Source organism: Theropithecus gelada, chromosome 7b, assembly GCF_003255815.1.
Source record: "Theropithecus gelada isolate Dixy chromosome 7b, Tgel_1.0, whole genome shotgun sequence".
Taxonomy (NCBI): domain Eukaryota; kingdom Metazoa; phylum Chordata; class Mammalia; order Primates; family Cercopithecidae; genus Theropithecus; species Theropithecus gelada.
Window position 1 is genome coordinate 3569763 of NC_037675.1, and position 12464 is coordinate 3582226.

The following is a 12464-nucleotide window of genomic DNA, read 5'->3' on the forward strand; positions in this document are numbered from 1 at the left end:
CTCCACCTCACTGCGGTTGGGGCGACTTGACTCATAAGCAGCTGTTCTTACACAAAATATTAACGCGAACTACGTGTCACACAAAAGGCAGTGATCTTGATTGTGGATGTGGCCCAGCATGTTCTATGAATGCTGAAAGGTGGGAGGAGCACAAATAAAAGCCACTCTTTTAAAAAACCAAATAATTCAAAGTAGAATTTTCTATCCCCACTCCCTCCCCACTCCCACCTTCTCCAATAATAAAAAGTAGCATCCAGATCTGGTTTGTATCCCAACCACTCACAAAGTGTTGCCCCATAGCACTTGCGTCATTAGGGTTATGGATAATCACAGTTCATTTGCTTTGAAGAGATGTGTGTCTACTCCTTCCTCCTCCTCTTGCCTTCATGCTCATGTTCTTTGGGGCTGCTGCTGAGGGTCTTTGAGAGCCACCAAGCTGTCTGGCTTCTTCCAAAACTTGTCCAAACCAAAAGGATCTTCCTCAAACTGAACTGGTCCTTCTCATCCTCTCGGCCTCTCTGCCTGTGGTCTGAACCAGAAAACTTGTCGGGAACAAATCTAGGGAACAAGACAGAAGAGTATGAACTACTTTGTTTTCACTGGTGTAAACACTGAAACAGAGTTATACGGCTTGATATCTGTTGGTCTTTATTCTGGCTTCTAGGTCATCACCATATATATCCTTGTCCAGATTTTTACTGGACTTATAAATACTCTGGGCCATATCTTTATTTACCACCTCTCCAGGCTTGATCATAAACATTATAAATTTTGTCTTCTCCACCTGCAAATCCACTGTTCATACCCCCTAGAAACGTGGATGACATTAGATGAAAATATAAACACCAATTATTAAATGACGAATCTGATAACATTCATGTGAAGAGTAAACTCTTGCTAATTTGTAGCTCAAATTTTCCACAACCTGAACTGCAAATTTTAAAAACGTCTTCATTGGACTGGGTGTGGTGACTCATGCCTGTAATCCCAGCACTTTGGGAGGCCAAGGAGGGCGGATCACTTGAGGTCAGGAGTTCAAGACCAGCCTGGCCAACATGGTGAAAACCCAGTGGCTCTCCCCAAATGCAGAATCACCCCCAGTCCCTGGGGTTGGGACTGCCACCTCTGGCTCCTTCTGGGCCAAGGCCACTTGGTGAGCCAGGCGCTGGCAGCACACCCTTTGCTCCTTCAGCTGCCCACATAGCTGTGCCTACTGCTCTTCGTTGGCACTGGCTAAAGCCGATTTTAAAAAGGCCACCTGCAGGCAAGGCGTGTGCATTCTTGTAGGGGGATACACAGGACAAATGTGGCAGGGAGGGGGACAGGAGCTCTTCCTTTGGGGCCTCAGAGGGTGCATCTGTGGGTCACAGGTGAAATGATGTCTGACCACTGGCTCCCAGGGAAGGCACAAGGGTCCAGAGAAACCAGAGGGCAGGAAACAAAGAGCAAAAAGGGGTCTGGGAGGGACCACAGAGGGAGGCAGCAAAGGTGGGGCAGCGGGAGTCAGGCTCACCATGGCCTCCCAGCTTTCCAGGTCCTCCAAGATGCTCGGCATGGGCTGAGGCCCCTCCTTCTCCTCCTTACTGTCCAGTCCATCTCCTGTGGGGGGTGGCTAGAGGGGTCCTCAGACAACCCAACAAGGGAGGTACAGTTGGCCCAACCCTGGGCCAGCCCCTTCCCAGATAGGAATGAGTAGCTGTTCTCTATTTTCATTTTTTTTTTTTCTAAGAGCCAAGGTCTCGCTATGTGGCCCAGGCACAGTCCCACTAGCCATCAGTGCGGGAGTTCTGACCTGCTCCCTTTCTGACCTGGGCCAGTTCTCCCATCCTTAGGCAACCTGATGGCCCCCTGCTCCCAAGAGGTCACCATATTGATACCGAACTTAGCGCGGACACCTGGTCAGCATAATGACCAGCTGTCTTAAAGGTCTCTTCTAACTCCTCAATCCTATGCTGCTAACAGTTCCCCTTTCCTCCTGGGGCTCTCGCCTCTTCCTCTGAGTGGTCTCCCGTACCTTCCCCAGGGAGAACCATGATGCTCATCTGGGCCTGTAGCTGCTGGTTCTGCTGGCTGGTAGCTTCCAGGTGCTCCTAAGGGACCAGGAAAGAGAGTGAGAAGGCACGGAGGTTGCCAGGTTGTCCCCCTTGAGGCCCTGCCCTCAGTAACTCCCTCGCCTGAGTCTCCTGCAGCTCTTGGTGGGCCATCTCGGCCACTGTTTTGCCCTAAGCTTCCTGCTGCTGCAACTGATCCATGAGCAAGGTCTGCAGCAGTAACTACCTTTGCAGTGCCTCCTTCTTGGTGGTCAACTGCTGAAAGGCAGCCATGTACTGCTGCAGGTGACCCAGGTACTGGTCTTGCTGCTGCTGCAGACTCTGAGCCTCTTGGCTCTTCAGCTCCACCTGTAGGAAGACCCTAGGCATGAGGGCAGCTGGTGGCTGGCTTCCAGATTCTGGGCCCATTAATAGGGTAGAGAGGGCACTGTGGGGCTCTGTGGCCTGCCCAGGTCCCTGGCCTCTTGCTTCAGGCCTAAGTGACTGCCCCTACTTGCCCAGAGCCCCATGCCTCCTTCCCTAGCCTCAAATCTCACATCCTTTCCCCCACCATTTAAACTGTAGGCCACAGACTGGAGGAAAAGCAGAGGGAGACAACCACCATCTGCTAAGTGCACTACATGCCTAATGTTTCCATGCATTATCTCATTTAATCCTCAGCACCTCAGTGAGGAAAAACCTCACTTCCTTTTTAAGTGAAAGAAATGGAGACTTAGAGATGCAAGGTAGTTCAATGGTGAGCAGTGGAGCCAAGGCTAGAATTCAGTTTGAATCTAAGGAGGCTCTTATACCACTGTCTCTTTCCCTGTGACTGGGGGGCTCCATGCCTCCAGCTGGGATGATGATGTCGAGACCTGGGAGGAACCCAGGACTACCAACCTCTAAAATTCGGAGGGCAGGAAGCAAGAAACAGTCACGGCACTGCCCTGGAGGGTGCTGCGGTCACCTGTCTCCCAGGCTGCAGCTGCCTCTGTCCTCGCACCTCCCTTCCCCAGAGGCTGGTGCCCTTCTTGGATGGGGTGGGAGTTACCATCTGCTTCAGCTCGGCCAGCTGCTCCTCGAGTTGGTGATTGTGGGAGAGCACGTGGCTGATGGTGGTGTGGTCGTTCTGCACAGAGGACTGGCAGGCCTCCCCCTGCTCCTCCCAGAGCTTGAGTTTCCACTCCCACAGCATCTCCTCCTGCTTCCGGTTCAGGTGACTCAAGCCCTCATTGGTTTCTACCTGGGCTTGGAGCTGTCCTGCCAGATTCTCCAGCTCCTTCTGCAGGTGCTTGACCTCGGCTTGTAGCTGCTGCTCCACCTCTGAGGGTCCTGTTGGGGGCTCCAGGTGTAGGGGTTCAGCTTAGAAAGGAAGCAGACAATAAGGGCCTCTGGATTTTCAAAAAATCCTCCTCTTGGTGCACAGCTCCTCTCAGGCTCCCCAAACTTGGCCTCCCTGCTAATGATTCCTTGCTCCCGATGGTAGCCAATCTTCCAAGCCACTTTCAGATAGCACTGTGGGTGGCTGACCGTGGGCACTCCTCCCTCTTTGCTGATGGGGACACTGAGGCTCATGGAGATGACAAGACTTGCCATCTTCTGGCACAGACCTCTCTCCCTCTGCCTCAAAGCCCTTCCATCCACCCACCTCCCTGGGGCATTCTAAGCCACCCTCACAGCCCTCTGAAGTCAGTCCTGCTTCAAGGTCACCCCAGTCCCAGCTCACCCATCTGGTTCTTCAGTTTGGCCAAGCTTGTCTCCAGCTCCTGTACCTGATGCATGTCATACTTCTTCTCCTTCAATGTGCAAAGCTGCCCAAAGCACAGGGGGAAAGGGCCCTGGAGAGAGGGATTGGTGGCTGGACAGGCTGCCATCTCCCTCTCTGCCCCCACCTCCACAAAGCCCAGACCCATGACCACCTCTGGCTGTGTTCCTCCCATTGCACAGATGCTCAGAACAATCAAACGACCTCTCTAAGGCGGGGCCTGAAGGGTCAGGTCTCACCTGCTCTGACGTCTCCTGCATCCTCTGCCACACATGGCGTGCTCTCCATGGAGATACTCAGCGTACTCATCTCTCCATTTGTTGATACTGCAGCCACTTCTTCACCTGCAAGAATTGACACAGAAGTTAGGAAGGGCTGTCACTGGTCCTCACCTACTCCTGGCCACCTGGGGTCATCATCCTTCCACATCCTTCCCTCTGCAAAGCCTCACGTGCCCCAGGTACGCTTCCAGCTGTGCCTGTTCCTCCATGGCCTGCTGTAACTCCTGGTTAGCATCTGGGGCTTTGCAGCAGCTAGACAACTGGATGGTAAAGCGGGAGAAATTTCAATCTGGGGAGCCCGGACCGTTCCACACAGTGCCTTTAAAAGGGCTAGGGCTAGGCTCGTACGACTCAGTCAATAAAGATCTCTGTCAAGTTGCTTTGCTTTAGAAACAAAAAATTAAATAATTTTAAAGAGATCTCAGGCCGGGCATGGTGGCTCATGCCTGTAATCCCAAAATTTTGAGAGGCTGAGGCAGGTGGATTCCTTGAGCTTAGGAGTTCCAGACCAGCCTGGGCAACATGACAAAGCCCGTCCCTACAGATACAAAAATTAGCCAGGTGCAGTGGCATGCACCTGTGGTCCCAGCTACTTGAGAGGCTGAGGTAGGAGAATAACTTGAGCCTGGGAGGTGGAGGTTGCAGTGAGCCGAGATAGCACCACCAAACTCCAGCCTGGGTCACAGAGTGAGACCTCATCTCAAAAAAAAAGAAAAAAAAGAAAAAAAAAAAAAAAAAAAATCACAACTCTCTATTATTACCAGGAAATAGTGAAAGTGTTGGCTTGAACCTCAGAAGGAAATAAACAGACTCATGAAACTAGCCATATAAATGTAATCTATAAAATAATGGTTTTCATCCATGATGCTTTAAGAAAAAAAATTTTAAGCCCTAACCTTGAAATTCTGATTCCCCAGGTCTATGGCAAGACCTCAATTTGTAGATTTTTAGCAGTCTTTAGGGGATTCTATGGCAGGAGCAGAACAAGGACTCAAATTTTTCAGCTCTTGGCTGGAGCCTCCCCATACCCAGCATGATCCCTAGGCCATGGCCCCAACTGGATGGGGCTTCCACCACCCCAGGGCTGCAGTAATCCCTCCAGGTGTTCAAGAACCTGTGGCATACAGCAGGTAGAAAAATATTTCCTTCAGTAGGTCCAAAGCCAGGAATACCATATGTTCTGCCTTGATATGAAACAATGACATGCAATTAAAACACATAAATCTCCTTCCTACTCCTACCCTCCATCCAAAGTGTTTTATTTGTATGAGTTAAATAAGAAAACGAGTGGCAATCAGAGATTTCGTCTAAAACATATATTTACAGATATCAGTTCTCATCCAGCCTGATCTCATCCAATATCATTTAAATTCCCTTACATGTAAAGTTTTAGAAAAGGATCTTCACAGTGTAAGTAAGACTCAGGCACCCTAGGAGTTCTATAATAAAACACCAAGTAGATCAGAATGTCCAAACTTACTAGAGAAGAAAAGTGGAATCATTGGCTGTATTTTCAAATTGCATTCAACAGGAAATTTAAGTTTTGAATTTTTTCCACCTTGAACCCGGGAAGCGGAGGTTGTGGTGAGCTGAGATGGTGCCATTGTGCTCCAGCCTGGGCAACAAGAGCAAAACTCTTTATCAAAGAAAAAAAAAACTACTCAGAAAAAAACGAATGATTTCTAACAGAAAATGGGCAATGGAGACATGGGAACTTCCTCCAAGAATAAAAATGGCCAATGAGCATATGAAAAAGATTCAAAAGCACTAGAAATCAAATAAATGTCATGAAAACAATGAGATTTTCTGCTTAAAGACCAGCAAAGAGGACAAATGGAAGGGGAACCTGGAGCTCTGTCCCTGTTGGTGGGAGTATAAACTCAACCAATTTTCCTGCAGGATAATTTGAACACTTCTGTTAAAAACACAAATTGTTTTATGTTATTTTCCTCCAGAAATTCTTCTTCTATGAATTCAGTCCAAAAATGCTTGCTCAAGTCTATTAAAAATGTATATAGAAGGAATTTCACCTCTGGGGTGGCAATGATTCACTTTATATACAGCCAGCTATTAAAAATGATGATGCCAGGATATATTTCTGCCATAGAAACCTGCCCAAAATATAGTAAGTGACAAAAGACTATATATTATGATTCTACTTTTTAAAATGTTTATATGCATACAAAAGTGTAAAAAGCAACAAACCAGAATGTTTTGAGTGTCAAAATTAAAGATTTTTCTTTATATTTTTTCATCCAAATGATACAAAAGAATGTGATTTCCTTTGTAATCAGGGAGAAGTGTTATTTTCATTTATTTATATTTATATATTTTTTCTTTGTCTTCTTTTTTTCCTCCTGTATGTTTTCCATGTAGGCTAGAGAGCTTGAATCTCTGCCTCTTGAGGTCAGCTCGTTTTCGGGATGTGCAGTACACAAAGCTGTCCCGTCTTCCTTTTATTTTTCATTTTTATTTATTTATTTATTTATTTTTTGTTCTGAAATGGAGTCTCGCTCTGTTGCCCAGGCTGGAGTGCAGTGGCATGATCTCAGCTCACTGCAACCTCTACCTCCCAGGTTCAAGCGATTCTCCTGCCTTACCCTCCCTAGTAGCTGGGATGACAGGCGCCCGCCACCATGCCTGGCTAATTTTTTTTTTTTTATTTTTAGTAGATATGGGGTTTCACCATGTTGGCCAGGCTGGTCACAAACTCCTGAGCTCAGGTGATTCATCCACTTAGGCCTCCCAAAGTGCTGGTATTACAGGCGTGAGTCACCATGTCCAGCTGAGATGTTGACCTAGATTTTTTTTCTCCCCCCTACCCTTCCCCCTCATTGTAGCCAGCAACAGCTCCAAACTTCACTGCTGCTGGGGAGGATGTAGTAGAGGGGAAGGACAGAGAGAGGAGGTGGGGGGCTGCAGGGGGACCCTGACCTTCTCCCATGACATTTCCTGCCACCCGCAGCAACAGTGTGGTGTGTTTGGGTGATCCCAGGCCTGCCACGGAACAGAAACAATGGCTAGAAAAGATGGGTGTCTCAGTGGTGACCGAGGTGGAAGGATGACTGAGGTGTCTCTCTGCACCCCAATCCCCTGACTTCACACAGAACTGAGGCACAGCTGACTGCCCAGGAAAGGGGCCTTGCGTTCAGAAACTCAAGTGTTGCATTTAAAATCAAGGAATTTAAGATGAAATTCCTCATGCACTGCATTCTGGGCTGGGATTCAAGGTGCCATGGATGGGGTACCTCCCAGTGTTGGGGTTTTGTGTGCAGCACTTTGTATCCATTCTCTCTGACCTCCTAACAGGCCACTGAAGGAGACATTACCACTCTTATTTCACAGCGAGGTCAGAGGCTACAGGGAGGTCATGGGGGAGAAGGAGAAGCAGGTACCTGAGTCTGAGGTTGGGACCCGCTCCACCTCTCACTCTGAGGGCAGTGCTGAGCAGCTCCCTAAGAGGCAGGGACCAGAGCTGGAGGAGTGGAGATAGTTACACACCCTCCTGGGGCTGCTATGCCATTGCTGGAAACTTCTCTATGGAGAGTACCGAATACCTCTACCTGTAACACTTTCCCTGGCTGAAATCCTGCAATTGCCACAGTGGCTGGAGATCCAGGAAGGCAGGGCAGGAGCATCGTGTCCCCTTCCCAGCAGGTGCAAAGGAGGCTGGGGGGCGAGGCACAAGCCTGTGGGAGGGTGAGGGGCAGGACAGGTGTGTGTGAGCCTCTGTTGACTGCTTGCTGCCTCGGCTGGAAGGTCAGGACCCAATGACTATTAAAGGTTACAATTACAGAAGTATTTCGGATTTTGGAATTTTTCAGATTTTGGAATTTGAAAATCTGAAATCCAAAATGCTCCAATGAGCATTTCCTTTGAACCTGGCCTTCGAACATATCGGCGCTCAAACAGTTTTGGATTTTGAAGCATTTCAGATTTTGGATTTTCGGATGAGGGATGCTGTATTATCTTCTGAATGAGGCCACTCATTTAGGAAAGCCCAGAGTTTGGGGACATGGAGCTGCAGGCCAAAGAGGTGATTTCTGAGGTGGCTTCCAGTGTGGAAGGGCCTCCAAAGTGGTTTAAGGCAAGCCGCAAAATAGGAAACCCAACGTTTAGCTAATGGAACACTGATAAAACCTGCTTAAGATGTCTGTCTCTACTAATTCAAATGGAGCCAAGACAATGCATTATTATCATTTTAAAAAGGCACCAGCCCCTCTGCAAAAGCACTGAATTGTATCATGAATCATCGGCGGTGGTTTTTTTAGGGATGTGAAGAAGGTGTTTTCACAATAGATCGCATGACACACTATCTTCCAAATCTCTAACCATTTCTCTCCCCAGCCCGGTCCTCTCCATAGTTGTCCAAATCCTTCCCTCTTTTCTCTTGTCTCCAAAACTCAAAACCGTGTTCTGACTTTCTGTATCCCACCCCTCCCCCTTCTTGGACCACCTGGGAAGACCCCTGGTTCCCCAGGGTGTCCACTTTTCCCCTCCTGAGATCCCCCATCTTTCCTCAAATGAACCAGTTTGGCCTCTCTTAGTTTCTCCAACTCTGCGTCTCAACCTTTCTTCCTTCACTACACAATAATGTCCAGGAGGCCAAGAGCTCACAAGCCAGGGACCCTCTTTTTCCAGAAGGCAGGAGAGAGGTGACTACAAATATTTGGTTATGGTTTTCTTCCCTGCAACGCCTGTTTCCATGGGCAGCGCTGAGTCCCAGTCCTGGCAGACCTCAGAACCAGGCTCTCAAGAGCTGGGGCAAGTGGGGCCTAGGGAGCCTCTGGGTTGAGGACCTTGCAATCCTACTCTGCAGCTGCCCTGTCCGAACCTCTGTCCCTTCCTTCCTGTGCCCCCAGGCCTGCCCTGTCCTGCCTCAGCCTGCCCAGGAAGGCCTCTGCTTGAGGCCTGCAGGAGGCTCACCCCAGAGCAGGCATTATGATGAGGACTGCCACATCCCACCTGCAGAGTCTGCCTGGGGCTTTGAACCAGCCGGGAAGCTCATGCGGTCAGGGCTGGCCCCAGGCCTAGTGGTGGGGGAAGCAGGCCAAGTCTGAGCCCTACCCAGTGCTGCCCCCGTTCCCAGGCCTGGCTTCCTCTGGCACCCAGTCCTGCAGGTCCCACCCACCCTGTGCTCTGCCAGGTCAGGGGACTGCTGCTGTGGCATTAGAGGTTCAGAGCTGCAGAGGGCCCTGGAATTGATTAGCCGAGTCTACCTCCCATGCCTCAGGATGGGGATGTTAAGGCCTAAAGCAAGTCAGGGACCCTCATCCATAAGAGAGCACATAACTTTGGACAGAATGAGCTAGAACTCTGGTCTCCGAATTTCCATGCTAGTGTTTTTCCCATAACACATAGGGATTCCATCATTCCTAGCTGGGCTCATTGGCTCGCGCCTGTAATCCAAACACTTTAGATTCTGAGGTGGGAGGATTGTTTGAGACCAGGAGCTTGAGACAAGCCTGGGCAGCAATTTGAGACCCTGTCTCTATAAAAAAATCAAAAAATTAGCCAGACATGGTGGTGCACATCTGTAGTCTCAGTTACTTGGGAGGCTGAGGCAGGGGGATTGTTTGAGCCCAGGACTTTAGGGCTGCAGTGAGCTGTGATTGAGCCACTGCACTCCAGCCTGGGTGACAGAGCAGGACCCTAAAATTGTAATAACAGTAATTTCTAAACTATGGAGGTGAGTGGAGAGTGGGTGCTGTTGAAATTAATGGAATTGAAAGTGTAGATTGTGGGTTCTCCTATGGTAATTTGCATTTTAAGTGGAACATAAAGATCAAACATCTTGACACGCAGGCAAATCCACAGAGACAGAAAGCAGATGAGTGGCAACCGGTACCTGGGGAAGGTGCGGAATTGGAAGTGGCTACTTCATGGGTGTGGGGTTTCTTCTGGAGTGATGAAAAGGTCCTGCAGTGATTAGTGGTGATGGTTACACAGCACTGTGAGTGTACTTAATGCCGCTAAATCGTACACTTGAAAATGGTTGAAGTACTAAGTTTTATGTTTCATATATTTCACCGCAATTAGAAAAGAAATCTCCCTGACTCAAATACATAAAACCTGTATAGAAAAAGATCTCACTGCTGCGAGTCTGTTTTGCTTCTTCCCTTCTCTCTCTGTCCCTCCCTCACCCAGTCTAAGAGGGGAGCTACACACAGTGTAGACAGTGACTGAGAATCCACCCCAGGACAGCATCCCGAGAAACGAGACAGAACCAAATGATAAAAGGAGTTGTTCCTGGAAAAGCATCCTGGAATAGGGGAGGGAGCACAGGTCAAGCCACAGGGGAGGGTATGTGACAGCTGCTTTACTGCACGGGGTACCACTGAATGCTCCGGTGGTTCCTGACTTCACTTTTTAAAAATTATTTTTATTTTATTTATTTATTTATTGATTTTGAGACAGGGTCTGTTGTCCAGGCTGGAGTGCAGTGGCACGATCTCAGCTCACTGAAATCTCTGCCTCCGGGTTCAAGTGACTCTCCTGCCTCAGCCTCCTGAGTAGCTGGGATTACAGGTATGTGCCACCATGCCCAGCTAACTTTTGTATTTTTAGTAGAGATGGGGTTTCACCATGTTGGCCACGCTGGTCTTGAACTCCTGACCTGAAGTGATCCTCCTGTCTCGGCCTCCCAAAATGCTGGGATTACAGGTGTGAACCACCTTGCCTGGCCCTGAGTTTACTTTTTTTTTTTTTAAGACTCCACATATGAGTGAGATTGTGGGCTATTTGTCTATGCGTGCCTGGATTATTTCACTCAACGTGGTGTCCTCCAGGTTCATCCATGTGGTTCCAAATGACAGGATTTTGTTCTTTTTATGGCTGAATAGTACTTCATTGCATATACGAAATGATCTATGCATGAGGGGATGGATGCGCTGCCTCCCTGATTTGATCATTATGAAGCACATCTGTATTGAAACATCAAATTGTACCCATTTTATGTACAATGACAACGTGTCCATTTTGAAAAAGCTGGCTCACTGTGGAGACCAGTAAAGGCTTTCACAGCTCCAAGGGAGATCACAGACTATGGAGCAGGCTGAGGGCTCCAGGGCCTGGGCCCCTGGCACTCACCACTGTACTTCCCAGGCACAATCCTCCCTCTCTTTAATGTCAGGCATTCCCTCTCCCCTTCCTGAAGGTCCTGCTTCAAGCCTGCCTCCTCCTTCCTCACCCAAACTACATGCTGTGTTTTCACTCCTTGTCAGAAAATTACTTAGGCCATGAAGATCTGTATACATTTGCCAGCTTTCTGAAAAAGTTTTCATATCAGGCAGTTTCCCACAGGGTTGGAATCTCAACACATTGAAATGATAAATTATGCTGGGTGCAGTGGTTCATGCCTGTAATCCCAGCACTTTGGGAGGCCGAGATCAGGAGTCCAAGACCAGCCTGGCCAACATGGTAAAACCCCACCTCTACTAAAAATACAAAAATTAGCCATGCATGGTGTGCACCTGTAATCCCAGCTACTCCAGAGGCTGAGACAGGAGAACTGCTTGAACTCGGGAGGTAGAGGTTAAAGTGAGCCGAGATCACGCCACTGCACTGCAGCCTGGGTGACAGAACAAGGCTTCATCTCAAAAAAAAAAAAGAAGAAAGAAAAAAACTTAAAAATAAATGGTAAATTATTTTTTCCTTACTCCCTTTACTGAACTTGTAGGGCCTAGCACCATGTTCTGCACACTTGAGTCCATTGTCCGGCAGATGCTGGTCCTTCACCTGGTCTGGGGCTCCGAGCACTCGCCCTACAGTGCTGACCTGGCAGTGCTCACCAGGGTGGGAGGGAGTTGGTGCTACTCTCCTTGGAGTGCTCTTGTAGGTATGCGTTAGATCTGTGGTCTGAGGCATGTTAGGAACCTAGAATAATTTCCCAACGGGAAGAACTAGAAGTCCCCATAAGAGAACAGAGCTTGCCTATCTACTGAGGAGTAGTCCTCTAGGGTCCTTTCCTGACCCTGCTCAGCTTCGAACTCCCTCCTCGCCCACCCCTCCTGTTCCTCTTCCTCCTCCTCCTCCTCAGCTCTCAAGGCTTAACCATCAGGTTAAACATAATCCCCACGAGGTGAACCCAAATGAACACCCAGAGCTGTCAGACACAGACTATTGCATGAATAGGCTCATGGCAACCCTTCAACCCACACATAGGGCAGCCTTATCCCAAGCATGAGCTTTGTAAACACACACTTCCCAGGGGCGGACAGGGAGCCTGGGTTCCCGGCTCAGCTTAAGTGCTGATCGAGGTATAATCTTAGTCCCTCTTCTCTCCAGACCTTGGTTTTCCAGCTGTACGATGAGAGCACTGGACTCAATGAACCTGGGTTTCCTTTCAGCTGGAGTGTCCATGTTCACAAAGTTGTTCTTGGTGTCACT

The 12464-nt window shown here is 48.8% G+C and overlaps 1 pseudogene; it reads right to left on the bottom strand.

The window, feature by feature from the left end:
* Positions 1 to 359: 359 nt before the first annotated feature.
* On the bottom strand, positions 360 to 11942 carry LOC112629142 (annotated as a pseudogene).
* Positions 11943 to 12464: the final 522 nt, after the last annotated feature.